The sequence below is a fragment of the Marmota flaviventris genome, chromosome 6 (assembly GCF_047511675.1).
Source record: "Marmota flaviventris isolate mMarFla1 chromosome 6, mMarFla1.hap1, whole genome shotgun sequence".
Taxonomy (NCBI): domain Eukaryota; kingdom Metazoa; phylum Chordata; class Mammalia; order Rodentia; family Sciuridae; genus Marmota; species Marmota flaviventris.
The window spans coordinates 40,253,864-40,270,461 of NC_092503.1; positions in this window are offsets into that span (position 1 = coordinate 40,253,864).

Genomic DNA, 16,598 nt, shown 5'->3' on the forward strand with positions numbered 1-16,598 from the left:
AAAATAGAACAAAGATTAATTTAATGGATTGAAACTGTTCCTTCAGGTACTGATGAATAATTGAAGTCATACTAGGAAAAACACTGGAAGACTTGATTGAACTATGGGCTGTATCATTTCAGGGTAGAGCTTCTAATAGATTTTTAAGAACTTGAAGAAGAGAGAAACCGTCCCAGGTTCAATGACACAATGCTGGGGAAGGTCACATCTAGAGTTATGGGCCACAGAATGGTGTTGATAGAAGAAGAATGCCTTGAACCAGGCAGGGATGCCAAATCTAGATTTTACAATTTCTGCAAGACAACACAGATAACTCTCTTTCTCAGGGAACAAGTAAAAGTGCCTCAGTGCAACAAAGTCTCATCACTACAGTTCCCTGAGCATGTTCCCCCATACATCATATAGCCACATAGAGTTTGGCAATTCAATTAGGATCAAACAAGGAGGCCATTGGAGTAGAATAGTTCAGATGTTGAATACTAATCATGGTGAATCTTCAATAAAGTCTATAGCAGTTGTTGTGTATTCAATAGGTTGACCACATCCCCCCAACTTTATTTATTTGGGTCAAGGATCAGTGTTTTCTAGTCCTTGGGAGGCACTGTAATAGTTCACTTCCTCCATGTTGAAGACTTTGAGGTTTATATCACATACCCCATATGTGTGTTCAACCAGCCTGTGGTCAATTTGAATTTAAGAAAAAATTTTCATCAAATACCAGGTCAGGACCAAAGTCTAGTCATTTTTAAACTGTGGATCTAAATTTTTACAAAACTAGCAACAAACCGACATTTTTCGTCCTCTGATTTTAAGTATTCCGCAGATTTTTGAGAATGCTCAGCCACCAAGCCTATGTTCATCACTCTAACCACACATCAGTGTCTAAATGTGTAGGTCAGACTTCTGTGACCTGTTCTTCCAATGCATGTCAGGATCATTCAGGAGAAGCCAGTATGCAGAATTGAACAGTTAAGTCCTTTTGAATTTAATTAGCTTTTTAACATTAAAGTAATACTTGGAGACAATTTGTATTAGCAAAACGATACATTTTTGGACTCAGTAGTACATTTTCTGGCATAGGAATTCTTGAGGAAAAGGAATATGGACCTGAACCAGCACATCTGATATCAAATAGAATGTGTGTATACCAAACATGATCATGAATGTCAGCAACAGTCATGTTTGACTATACTATCCCAGGATAATTATTACTAGACCATCTTCTCACTTGCTTAGTCTGTATAATAATTTACAGGATGGCTCCTCACATCTCAGTCGCTGTTGTCCGAATACACTCAACACAGTATTGATGTAGCACTGGAGTAATGTACCAGGAAAACTAGGTTGTGAGGGATTGACTGAGGAAGTAGGGCAATACATGCTTGTTATTAAGATTATGTGTAAAGCTAAGATTGGTGTACTGAGTGATAGCTTTAATTTGGAAAATTTCATGGTACAGAATCCAAGAATGTCCACCAAGATTGGCAAAGAAAAGACAGAGAGAGAGAAAAAAAATTACTAGCAGAAGCAGTATCTAAGGCTGATTTAGACACAAGGAAGTAGGGGAGGAGGCGGTGAGGATTTTAAGTAAGAAACTAGGAATAAATTTCAGTACCAGAAAATAAAATGATGTCCACAGAAAAACAGCAGTATAAATGATAACAACTGAGAGACCACTGTTGGGTTTGAGTCTTAACTGTGTAAATACACAGATTTTCTGATATTGTTGTTCAAATACATCTCCTGATATTATTATTTCAAAGAGTAGCATGGTATTGGTGAAGATGCAGACAAATTCTCTAACAAGACAGAGGAAAAAACACAAGACCTAAATTAAATCCCGTGTGAGCAAAAATCTGACATAAGAAAGAACAGCCATTTCAGATAGAGAATGGCTAGATTATTTTAAAATGTTGCTGATGTAGTTAGAATTCATTACAAAAAAATGTAATTTATCCTTACTTCATACAATTCTAAAATATCAATCCCAGATGGTTCAGGGACTAAAATAGTAAAGGCAAAACATTGTGTTATTTTTTTAAAAAGCCTAGAAAAACATATTTATAATTTTTTGAAATATGAGAAAATTGGTAAAACTAGATATGAAAAATTTAAACCATGAATTTAAAAGTTGATTTATTGCATTGACTGAAGTATTATTAGGCCTCCTAAAGAGATATAAAAAAGAAGCCACAAACTTGTAAATGCTGTTTGTAACACAGATAAGTAACAAGAGACTAGTTGCAAAAAAAACCCCCAAAAAACCTGAAAAACAAGAGGAAGCATTTGACCATTAGGCAGAAGAATGGGCCGAAAAACAGAAGCTAGAAGCAAGCTTAAAAATAGAAAAGTGCAAATGACCTGCAAACATTTCCAAATGTTGAACTTCTAAGCAATATTGGAATTTTACATAAACTCGGAAAAGGATACTATATATTCATATCAGATTGGTATAAAGTGGGAGATATGATCATATGATGACGATGAATGGAGCAATAAAAACTTGCATACACTAGTGATGTGAATGTAAAATTTTGGAGAAAAATATAGCATTTATATATTGAACTCAAACATGGACACATGCCATGGCCCAGCGAGTTCACCTTCTAAGAACACTTTTGCACATGTTTATAGTCATTATTTATACTAGCACATAATTAGACATGACCTACAGTCCATCGACAGTAGAATAGATAATGTATAGAATTTTTACACAATGGGATGTTATATAGCAGTTCAAAGTGATCAATGACAGCTACTCATATCAACAAGGCTACCTCTCTCTCTCTCTCTCTCAGCTTCCTGTGTATTGGAATTATATTTGTACACTACCATGCCTGGCCATTTCAATGTTTTGAAAAAAGCAAATGAGAAAAATTAAGCCATATAATCCAATTTATACAAATTTATTCACTAATCAATATAATTTAATTCATATAAAATTATCTTACCTCTATTTAGAGACAAATATATGTAATACAAAATTGTATAAAGAAATATTTTTGTGAAATTAATGTCAAGAGTGACTCCAGGATGAAAAGAGTTATTATGCACAATAATGCTGGGGTAAGTCAGAAGTTTCCAAAGGTCTTGATAGCATTCTATTTCTTAAGCCTGTAGGGGATATACAAATGTTTGCATTCATTATCACCACTCACTAAGATATGCACAAATGTCAGGTGCCTTTAACTATATCATATTTTTCACTATAAAACAAGTTTAAAAATAGAGAGTGAGAAAACAAAAGTGCTGGGGTGGAGTATAGAAGCTCTCTAGAGGCTGCATGGAACAAGGAGGGAGCAGGGAGTTGAAGGATGTGGTGGTTTGTCCATAGGTGAGAACTAATGAGGTAGCAGATAGGAGCAACCTTGCAAGAACAATGACCTTGAGTAGTTACAAGGAGGTGGGACCCAGATGGAAGGATACATACTAAATAGCTGCAGAGACTGATTATCCTTTAAAACTTGAAAAAGGATGGGTATATGCTAGTGAGGTGGTACAAAACTGAGGTAGCCTTACTTATTTTTTCTATGAATTTCTCAAAGGCAGCTTCTCTTTATGTTGCTGGATTTGGACAGTTTGAGGAAAGAGTAGAATTTGTGAGCATTTTGTCAAGGGGAAGGGGAAAACAACTTCACTAGGTCTGGGAGAATATTGCTGGCCAGTGCTGAACATTCCCATGAGTCTTGTGATTGACATTTGAATTAAGGTTGGCAATGCAGTTAGGGTCTTTCTCCAGGTCAGATGGCTGCTTAGGCGACTGGCAAAAAATACATTGGGTATTTTGCCAGATATATTAGATTGAACTGCAGCCCCCACAAAGTTATATTGAAGTTCTAACTCTGTACCTGTGGTCATAACTTTATTTTAAAATAGGGTCTTTACAAAGTTAAGCTGTGGTCATATTAAATTGGAATGGGCCTTAAATCTGATGACTTGTGTCTTTATAAGAAGAGGAAAATTTTGAAACATATACATATGTAGAGAGAGAACAGCTGTGTCAACAAAAGAAAGAAATTAGAGCCACAGCAGACAGAGAAATGCCAAGGATTGCTGGCAATCACCAGAAGCTTGCGAGACACAAAGAGAATCCACCCTACTGCCTTCAGAGGGAGCTTCAGAGGGCCATGTCAAGGCCTTGATTTTGTACTTCTACCCTGCAGAGCCTCAAAAAAAATCTGTTATTTTTATCCACCCAGCATCTTAAAGGCAGCCCTAGAAATGAATGCAGAAGATGACTATGAATACTAAACAGAAGTGAATGATCTAACCACAGGTCATTTAATCAAGCTTGGTTAGAGGTGAAGACAGGACATGAGGAAGATCTTGAGTGGTAGGAAAGTGGTAAGATTGAAGGAATCACTGTATTGATGAGATCAGATACTATTTAGAGGGAGTTCTTGAGTAGGTGAAATGTGAAGACAAGCAACAGTACCAGGGAACAGGATTTTTGAAATCAAGTTTTGACCATAATGGAAAAGCCCAAGTGTATATTTGTGGTAGTCATCAGAGAAGTGGGGTTCCTGGTTTTCTCAAGTGAGGAGCTCAAGGAAGTGAGAGCTCATGTGGTTGCATGCATCATGTATAAGAGTGACTCCTAATTCTGTTAAATATTAGAAGTGTTTGAAAATCATATAAGTATACCAATACCCAGGACTCACCCCGGGCTCATTAATTCAGGCTCTGCATCTCACCTCAGACATCTGAATAGAATAGATTTATCAAAATTCTCCAGCACATTCTAATATACATTTAGCTTTGAGAGTGATTCTTAATTAAATCCCACAATAGCAGTAGTGTAGAGAAGGGTAGTGATGTGCAAAATTATTCAATGAATGAAAGGATATGCTGCTAGGTTGGTTGACAACAACAATAAAGAGGGTTAGAGCCTGCTACGATTTGACAGTGTGTACTTTAGAAGAACTGGGATCTGGAGGAAACAAGGAGATGACAATCTATGGAAAGAACTAAGAAGCCAAGAGTGTTAAGTGTATACCCCTTCCAGATGCCTTAATATGTGGAGCATGGAAAAATAAATGTTCTTTATTTTAAAAAACTCTAGGGACATAACAACTTTGGAGAGATAGGGCTTGGTTTATGGATAGAATATAGGGAACATATTAAGAAGCTGAAAATACAGGGACAAGTACTGCTAATGGACAAAGGGGATAGTGGAAGGGCTTTGGAATGAGGTATAGTTTTGGAAAGAAATACAGAGTCATAAATTCTCTTTTCTGCTGGAGAGCTCATGGTAGACCTGAGGCAAACGGGAGTAAAGATCACTGTAGGATTGATCTGAGAAGATTCTTAGAGGAAGTTTGGTAATCAGTTTCCAAAATGTGGTCCAGTTCAGCAGCAAAACCATCACCTGGGAACTAGTTAGAAAGGCAAATTCTTAGAACATGCCCTGAGTTACCATCTCAATTTCCTGGACCTGCCTCTGTATATTAAAAGCCCTCCATGATGATTCTGATGCATGCTGAAGCAAAGAACTACTGTCAAAGTCACCTGGAAGGTATAAAATACTAAGAGGTCTGCTGTGTCCTGGAGCTCACAGTCTTGAGGCAGCATGAAGAAGAGGGTATTTATGTGACTTCTTTTGTAGGCTTAATTTATTCTCTTGTGGGATCTAATACTATGGTATTAAAACCTGAAGTTATTGAATGCCTCTTTTCAATCTCTGATCTCTCTCATAGCCCAAGGCATTGTGGTATAGCAAAGAAAAGGGTGTGAAGGTGTCCACTGGTTATTTTTTCCATAGCCTCAGCTATGGTGATATGGGTGGTAGGGGACAAATACAAATGCCAACAAAAATAAAAATAAAACATATCATCAAGGGAACAACTTCACATAATAAAATGTTTGTAAAATGAGTAAATAAAGTGGGTTATGAACTTCCATTTTTACCCCAAATACAAATTGCAGAATCATATCAGTTATACATCCACATTTTTACATAATGCCATATTAGTGACTGAATCAAATGTATGAAAGATGATACGTCATGAGCTTTGTAATGTTTTGAACAACCAATAAAAAAATGAGTAAATAAAGCTTTGTAAAAATTCACTACCTCATCATTATTTTTCTGTTTTTCACGTGAACTATAGAAAATGCCACCTTTTCAATTAGTTTACCTAAATTTGTGATTACATAAAATTTTTTAAGAGAACATTCTTTTGTATGTATTCAAAGATTAACTAGAATCCAGGCTTCAGTTTCTTAAATGAAATCAACTGTTCCTTTAGTATAGGTAACTTCTTGTTTTTATTTTATATCACAACTCATTTTACTATTGATAGTTGACCTGAATAATCAATCATGGCAACAACAGGATTCCTTAGGAATAGCAAATTTCCTTACCATTGAAACTATATCACTGTTCTACAGTAAGCACTTGTGTTTTGTGATATGATAAAGTAAATGATCACTTTGATCACATTTCTATGCTATAAAATGTCTTATTAGCAATAAAGATTAAATTTTACATTGCACTATTTAGTGAGGAAATGATCATTTATGTCCTTCTTAGTAATATTAAAACATGGAATGCTGTAACAATTAAGTGATCCAAACAATGTTGTGTTTGTATATGGCATTGATGCATAGTAGAATAAAATTATACTTAAGTACTTTCAAAAGAAAAAAAGAAAAGAAATGCCTCCTTTAATTAACTTTGATATTAATTCCAATATTTTGTAGTATAATCAACATTTCAGATTATATCTTCAGGGCAGCTCTTCCATGCAAGATATTCTGGCCTTTAAAATTATCTTTCTCTTTGTTTTTGAAAACAACATTCAAATGAAATTTTCTGTAATATTATGGCTCATCATTTAGAATGCAAAGTTAACCGATAGAGGTCATATCATGTTGACTATTTCCATAATTAAACAAGCAAGGAAGACTTTCCAAGTGCTCATCCCTAAAAATCCATATACCACATACATTTAGCTGTAAACTAATCCTTTAGTATTCCATTGTATTTTGGGTAACAAGCCACCTTGTTTTTAATGATCACTACTTATTATATAAGAAAATTACTTAATATCACAGAGCTGTACCTTGAAAGGAAATTTCTGTAGTAATCTTAAAGAATGTCAATATATTAAAAACCAAAGTGTACAAGCTCTTGGGAGTTTGCCTTTCTTTGCAGCTTGCTTTGCTCTCGGGTGCCATATATTTGGATTGTTGTGTTCTTGTCTGACTTACAATACTATGTCATATTGATCTGGTATCTCCAATATCCATTTCTCTCACTCCTTTAATATCTGAATTTGCAGAAATTGAACGAGGCAAAGAAGAGGTTGGTGCTGCTTCAACTAAGAAAGGTAAATACAGCTAAACAAACAGATGTCATGACTGTAACTTATTTATGCTACATTTTCTAAGTGTATGGCATAGTGCTTAATGAAGAATTTTATTGATTTTACCATTTTATTGATACAGAAACTCATTTTACACAAGATTTGTTGCATCTATGTTATCAAGGCTTTGTTTTTAGTTGTTCTAATGCTAGTCCTTTTTTTCCCCCTTAAAGTCATAAATTAATGCTACTCTAATTATAGTCAAATTGCAAGTTACCTTTTGGAAACTTGTGGAAATGAAACTACATAAAATCAGTAGGATTCCAGTCATCTCCATGGATCATTCAAATTCAATATACTGCCTTAGGAGGTTAGGGCCTGAACAAATGAAATTTTGGCTGACAAACTCACATGAAAAATATTCACTTTGTACAAGAATAATATGACATTAGGAAATGTAGTCCATGAGATGCTGACTTGGAGCTATTTTGCTTTAAGAAATACATTGGGACATTTGGAGTGAAATCAATAATGTATACAATGTCTTTAAAATTATCTCAAGAGAAAATTTAATAGACTATCCTTAATATATATTGTCTCTCTCTCTCTCTCTCTCTTTGTCTCCCCAACCCACACAAACTTACACACATATTTCACCAAAATGACATAATATTTCTAAAAATCTATTTTATTGCATATACTATATAAAGAGTACAAGCCAGTTAGGATGGTGCACTCTTGCAATTCCAGCAAATTGGGAAGCTGAAGAAGAAGTATTGCAAAGTCAAAGCCAGTTTCAGCAAACTAGCAAAGCCATACTTCAAAATAAAATTCTAAAAAGTGTTGGGGATGGCTAGGCATGATAGCACATGCCTATAATCCCAGTGACTTGGGAAGCTGAGGCATAAGGATCCCAAGTTCAAAGCCAGTCTCAACAATTTAGTAAGGTCCTAAGCAGCTTAATGAGACCCTGTTTCAAAATTAAAATAAATAAATAAATAAATAAAAAAGGGCTGGGGATATTGCTCAGTGGCTAAGCACCAATGGGTTCAATACCCAGTACCAAAAAAAAAAAAAAAAAATGGTTGGGAATGTATCTCAGTGGGATGGTATACCTGGGTTCAATCTCTAGTACAGGAAAAAGAATAAAATAGAGACCATGTATCAGAAATGTAGAAATCTATAAAATATATATGACATTTATCTGTATGTTCAAACACAGATTATATATCTAAATGTAAAGCATTACATGAATGTAAGCATTTACTTAAATTTATATATACTTTAATGTTTAAATATATTATGTATTTAAATATTCATGTATTATGAATATCAATTTATTTAAAAATCAATGGATATATAAATTCATACATATTTGTCTAAGAGAAGGCAACAAAAATTAAATAAAGCATTCTGAAGGTAAATATAAACTATATTGTGAGGTGATAATTATAAGCAATTGAACTATTAAAATCAATGGGTGTTCTTTTTTCCCATACAGCTCTATTATTCTGACTACACAGTAGGCAGGAATAAGGCCTGTTTTATAATCATTTAATTTCCTAATAACCTAATATGTGTGATGTCAGTGATCACAGCACATGATTCATTGATATCATTTTACTCTAAGTGTAGAGTCATGCATTTATTAGAAATCCATATTAATATACTTTCTTTTGTGGTGATATATTCTGAAATTAACCTTGCTCAATTAAGTAGAATGTGAGTAAAAGCTGGTTACTTTAGAATGGGAAATGCCATGGTATTATGGAAAGGCAAACGGTCATAATATGGAGTCAGAAAAAGTCATTAATCTAGGCAGGATAGAAGAGCACACGGCCCTATTAAGTGGATATAAGGCCTTGGCATTGATATATATATGTTGAGAGTTAGAACAAAAATAGAGCCAAATTATGTTCAAAATTTATGGTCAAGGGTAAGACCTAATGGAGGTTCAAACAACAGTATGTGGTTTTCTTTGGGAATTAGATTTCAGATACTGAGACTTAGGAAATCCCTGATTGTGGAAGATGATCAAGAGATAGAGTTAAAAAACAAAGATTGAACTGCTTCAAAGTAGCTGCTTCAGTACAGTGTGAATAACTTTCAGTCTGAGTGTTTAGGTATAAATACAAGCACACATTGTTTGAAGTTCAATCATGTCAAATTGGAGTGAATTGAGAGACAGAAATGAAATTGAACAATCAACTACTGAAATCACAAGGGTCTTTGAGGAGAATAGTTCCTGAGTTTGAAGTGTGGCCAAATATTTTGGTTGAGGTTAAGAAGAACTGCTTGCTAGATTTAGGGGGAAAAATAATTTGTTTATAAACACAAATCATTGGAACCAATTTTATTTCCTGTAGTTAAGCTTAAATATCATGCCTTAATTCTGAATTTAAATATGGTTGTTCATAGTTTGCCTAAGTATAACATGAACAGAAACAAACATTTATTATCATAAATGTTTTGAAACTCAGATAGAGCTTTGTCATTTTGACAAATTACAAGCAAGAGCTAAAGGAAACTGTCCTCCTTGGTGAGCTAGTATGTACATTCCCTGTACCTGCACTGTGAGCTACACATGAAAATATGTATTGCTTTCATCATGAATTTAGTATCTAGCTCCCAACTCAACAACACTTAATGTGCCTTACTGAATATCCATTTTCTAGTCTTTTACAATTAATCAGAATATGAAAGTAATTTCAGAATTATTTTTGTTACTAAGAAAATTGGAAAATTATTCTACTAAGTTACAGCTTGAACTAAGAACTGTGTGCAGCAATAAGTGGAATTACTGATTTTGCAGTTGTTTAAAAATTTTAAACAATTATATAAATTGTTTCATCTTAAACCTATTTTTAAAAAGTATAGACTATTTTTTTGGAGATACATAGGACCTAATTATCAATATAATACTATTGTATCATATTGTTCTTCACTTTGCAATTTTCTATTATTTTCACTTTCATTTAACATATATTTATGATTATATACTATGTGGAAAATCAAGAAAATATAAATTAAATAATATTTTTCTTGAGAAATTGAACATACTGGGAAAATAAAAATATTAAGTCATTAAGTTGGCTCCAATTTTTACTATCAATTGGAAGTTTTCTATATAACTGTTGCTCAAGGATTAAAGGTTGGGAGAGAAAGATAAATTTTAAAAATGTGACATAGAAGTTTAAAAATTAGTCTGACCTGGGGAATATTAAAAGTGACAAAGTGGCATATAGGTAAATCTTACAAAATGACAGTGTGACAAGGGGTTGTAAAGATGTCTTGGACTTTGGTAACAGAGAAATGCTAGGTGGTAAGAATTTGCAGGATGTGTATAAGGAAGTCTCAAGTCTTAAGATGAGGCTACTGCCCCTTCCATGCCACTGATGCTCTGGCTAATGCTGATGGCATTTTCCTTGATGAACATTGGACTATTCCAGTCCTTACAAAGCTAGATTTCTCCGTGGCTTTTACCAACTTTTCTTTCTGATGTTGGTTTTGTATTACAACACGATGTTCTAGTTCTCCCCATGTTTTCTTTTTTTAAAATTTATTTCTTACATACATGACAATAGTGGAGTATATTACAATCATAATTATCCATTCACAGCACAATTTTTTTGTAACTCTGTATATAAAGTATGTTCAACACCAAATTATGCCATTATACATGAGCTCTCTTATTATTTTTTTGCATTACAATTATTAATACACCTTTATACCACAATTTATCATATCTCTGTTTGTATATAAGATATGTTGACACGAAATTCACATCTTCATACATGTATTTTGTATAATGATGAGGTTTTTGTAACTTCTTTGTATTTATTTACTTTGATTCCCATTTTTGTTGGTGTACCTCAGATTCCATAACAACTCTGTGCTTATTCTTTACCCTCTTCTTGTGATAAATATATACATATATATGATATGCTGTCAAGATTAAGATTCTGTCCTTTATCTTGAAGATCCCAATCCTGTGACCACTTCAGAACTTCATGGTGAATTACAGGCTTACATGTTCAACTTCCCAATAAACACCTTCAAATTCAACCTGTCTTAACCTAAACTCCTCAATCCTTTTTCCTGAGTTGCTTTCTGTTTTCTATCCTTCACCTCACTAGAAATCTAGGTATGATCTTTCCTCTATCTTCGCACCACCTGTTTATTCAAAGAATCTCAAAGTTCTGCTGAGTTTATTTCCTAAAGAGTTCTTGAATGTATTTTCTCATACTTATAATCGTTACTACATCACAAGTCCAACATTGATTATCTTGCACCTGAATCATTATAATGACCTCACTACTGCCCCCACATCTTAATAATTATGCCAGAAGAACCCCCAAAGCCATAGTAAATTATCCAAGCCATAATACTGAATAAACCACTCTTTATTTAATAATTTCCTCTCTCTAGTTTCCCATAAGTTCAATTTATTAAAATGCAAATAGAATCTCCCAATATCTGATTTCTATATCCTTTTCCAAATTTATCTTTCAGACATGCCCTGTTTTGTATGTTACAATAATACTCATATTTGCTCATATTTCCAAATATACAAGATGTAAGATTTAGGAAGTAATAGGAAAGATGGCCTCACGAACACATTGTATAGTTCTCATAATCTGAGAATTGATGAAAAGAACCTCCCTTCCAGAAAAAGGATTGATGCAATATCTTTCTTTACAATTATTGATTCATTCCATTGTTTCCATCATTGACATTTCTAAATATTACATTTAAAATCTGAATAAAACTTTGATAAATAATATTCTTTCTTATATCCTTAGAAATAGTGGCTCCTTCATCTAAAGCTATAGGCCTACCTCCAGGAAGTAATATATAAGTGTCACATGAGGACATTTCAGCTAATGAGCATATGACAGTCCTCATGGGTGAGGCAGGGCAAGAAAAGAGAGATGCAAATGCTATGAGAGATTTGCATTTCTAAGGAAAATTCTGGAGAGAAATAAAGAAAAAAATGCCTGGAACTCCAGAAAACCAACTTTTCCATCACCCTGTTAGGTCAGGCCTAACCCTAATCCAATTATCACAATCTGTGGATGGAAGTTGTGGTACCTTTTTTCCTTTAAGTTAGTTGTCTCTCTGAAGTAGTGCAATATAAACTGACCTCACTCTCCCTCTTTCTTTCTCTTCTCTTCCTTCCTTCTCTTCTTTCCTTCTTTTCTCTCCTACCTAAAATAAACCCCTTTAAATGAAGACCAAAAAATATATACATTTCTTCTCACAACAGCAAAGGAGGTTTCAGGTATCATGTAGTATAGAAAGAGAAATTGATTAAGATCTTCTTTGGTTTCCAGGCCATTAAAAAATTCACTCACTTAGATGAGCTGTTTATTCCCAAAGTTTATTCTCCATAGAATTAGGCTTCATGAATTTTACATTAGAACCATGAATGAAGAATCAACATTTAATGCAAAATGTCATATTTTCTGTACAGATAATCAGCATTTTCAGTGACCTTTTCTAAGTAACAAAAATAGTGCTTTGGGAAAGTAGTGTCTCTATTTAATAGGAATGCTAGGAATTATTAATCCATCACTGAAAAGAAAATTTGGTCTTTATGGTTAAATAACTTTCAACTGTTTTCTGAGAGTCCAGTCTTCAAATGATTAAAATAAAATAATAATTAAATATATATGCATGTATTTGTATTATTCTACACATTTATAATAGGTCTTCTGAATAAGTAAATTTGCATAAGAATGCACACCCATGTGTACCCATGCAACTCTGTTATGATTGATTATGAATTGTCAGCATTTTATTTCTGCACTGATCTGAAGGGAAACATTCAAAGAAGACACTAATATACCACATGTCTTTCTTGCTCTTACAGCATCCATAAAAAGTCTAATATAGTTTTTTTTTGGTCCAGGCTTTCTGCAGGGCCCAGCCTCTATTTTTAAACTATCTCCATCTCATAAGCAGCATGTTCATTTTTCTTAAGGAATATCTAGGCTTGCCTGGGTCTGTGTGCTTCTTCACATCAGTTGGAAACTTCAAAATTGTTCCTCTTCAGAGAAAACCACTCACACAAAACTTATCCCTCTTCTCTCTTCACTCAGAATATATATCAAGGCATCTCATTTTTTTAACTAATATACTTTGTCATCAAACAAATCCATATTGAGTGTTTCCTATGTCAGGAGCAATGCTAGGTGCTGTAATAAATGCAAACAGCACATTTCTAAGTATCCCATGGATCCAAGGGAAAAAAAACCCTGAAATTTTGGAAACATGATAAACTAATAATGTGATGAAAACACAAAATTAAAACAGCTAAACTGTGGAGAGGGAATTTATACTCTTTTATAATTTTCATTAAAAAAGAAGAAAGGCAGGGCTGCAGGTATAACTCAATAGTAGAATACTTCCTTCACATGCATGAGACCATGAGTTCAGTCCTCAGCACAAAAATAAAACAACAATGATCAAAAATCAAAAACAAAACAAAACTTGCTGAAATCAAATATCTCAGAAGACAGGATTTTTTTTTCTTAAATATAAAAAGTAAATCCTCCAAAAATAGATGACAGAGAAATCAAAAATAAACTATCAGAAGCTAATGAAATAAAAATCAAATATAAAAAATAAAAATCAGAATACAGCAGAATACAACTGACACTAGGATTGCTGTATGTATACACATGGATGTATAACCAATGTGATCCTGCAATCTGTACACGTAGAAAAATGAGAATTCATACCCTATTTGAATCAAATGTATGATATGTCAAGATCATTGTATTATCTTGAACAATAAAAAAAGAAAAAAAATCAAATAAAAAATGAAAATCAAAGAGTGCAAGATAGACAGCAAAATTAAAAAAAAAAACTAAATTTCATCCTTTATGAGAAGCACATGTAAAATTGATAGATCTACCATAAGCATATGAAAAGCACACAGCATCATTACATAGCAGGAAAGTTCAAATTTGATACTACTTCATAGTTACTTGAAAGACTAAAATTTTTCAAAAGAGCAATATTAGAAATTGTGCCCTTTAAAAGAAAATTGTTTTATTTATCTTTTGATTGCAGTATGAGGGAGAGATATGAAACACTTCATTATTTCCATATTTAGGATTACTTGTGTTCCAGAATCTTATACTTAGTATCTATAATTCTAGAGATGTTTAACCATTTCCTCTTCAAATATTGCTTTTCTTCCTTGTGTTCATTCTTTATTTTAAAACATTCAATTAACTTTACATTAAAAATAATTCTATTGTTTCTATTTGTTACTTCCTGTGTATTTCCCATATTTTTGTCTCTCTTGGGATTTCTTCCCACTGGTAATACTAGCTTCCTATGTGCTCTTCAGCTGTGTCTAACTCATCCCTTTCCAGTTTTAATTGATTTTTTTCCTACAGTTTTCTTTGCTTATTTTCCAAATTTAATTTGCTTAAAAACGTGTCCCATCTCTAAATTTTGATTGGGGAGAATGAATAGGAGTTTGCCTGTAAAAGAGGGATGATTGTGTTTAAGGCAGTGATAAATGGAATAGCATGTTCTAGTTACTGATTGGTGGTTGCACAGCTGATTTCTTAAAACTTCTTCCACCTATATTTCAAAACAACACCAAGAGCATTAAATGTACTTTTCACTTAAAGATTAAAGCTCAGGGTTAAATAATGTGCATTCATTTATGTAGCAATTCACTGACAAAACTGCAATGTCAAGCCTTGGTCCTTCTTCTAGGACACACAATCCCTTAGAGAAACCATAATTGTGTTTGTTCTTAAGGAATTTGATAATTCAAGTCTATATCACACAATTCTTTTCTGGTTCTAAATCATTTCCTGGAATTGTTCCTCCTAGGATCATAAAGATCAAAGCCAAGTTTCTGTCTCCCTCCCACTGTCCTAGCCTAACATTGACCTTGATTTAACAAAAACAGCAAAATCGAGGCACTCATTGGAATTTACCTTGTAATGACTTCCTTTTGATAAGGTTTCCTTGCAGGTAGGGTTCATGAGGCTCATAAATATTTATTTGCTTTTTAATTTAACTCTTTCTTCACTTCAATGTCATGTGGATCATGTCCTGGATAACAAACAAAATGAATTTCTCTCATTGAAATATTTCTAATTAGCACATATCAAATAATTAATTTATCTGTTGTCTTTTTTTTTTGAAGTCAGTATATTCTAAGGTGAAATAGCCCACCACTTTCTTATTCCTAATGATCTTCTTTTCTTCTTTCTTTCCTTTCCTTCCTATTATCACTCTTTCCCCCTTCTTTTTTCTTTCTTTCCCCTCAACATTGACTCTAAAAGATCAGGGCCAGTCACCTTGTAGACATTTTTGATTGGTTGATTGTTTATTCAGAATATTGTTTGAAATGTTCTCTACATCTGTATTGATTGAGCTAACTGAATTCCAGTTAGTTGTTTTGGTAAGAACACTGCAGAGGTGCTATTGTGTACACTGCAGGGCATCTCATCCAGAAGCACAGGATCACTGAAATCTCTCTATGTATAAGTTATTCTAAGTATCATCAGTGAGTTAAGCAGGTGATAGCCACATTTATTTATTTTAAAATTGAATTTCCCCCTTTTGTAACTCTCTGTGGGTTGATGCTTGGATGTGAAGGCAATATTCAGTTCCTCTTTAATCCTTCATGAAATGGTTGAATGGTTGCTGGTATCCTCTGAAGATTTGTACTTGAATCAATTATTTTAAGGATCTGCACTGATTTTGTGCAAGTAATTTCTACTGTTTTGATGTCTAAAGAGATAAACAGTGAATCCTCAAGTAAGAGCAATAAATTCTAGAGAAAGCATAATTCTATGGATATAGCACTTAAATGATGCCATTTTTTTCTCTTTTGGTTACTAGTGATTTGGGATGGGTTCATTTAATATTTGGATGAATCTCAAGCATGACTACATTTTCCTTTCCGTTGATTAAGCCACATTAAGCTTAAATTTAAAGGAGCATCTAGTTGATATTTGCCAGACACTAAGTGACTCTAGCAATAACCTGGAATGTAAGTCCATTAATCATAGTCCTGTCAAGTGGAATTCTTTATAGAGCTTGCTTATCAAAGCAGAGTATAAAAGAAAAAAGTAGAAAAGAGTGTGAAAAAATAGTCAGAAGATGGGAAAGGATTATTACTTTTTCTGTAATTCTTTAGGATTAGATTTATAATAGGTTTCTATTGCACTATGGAAAGATGAGAAATGTTTAAAAAGAACTAAAAAATACCTTGTGTAGAATAAATATTCAGTATTGAGTGAGTTCTGAAACACT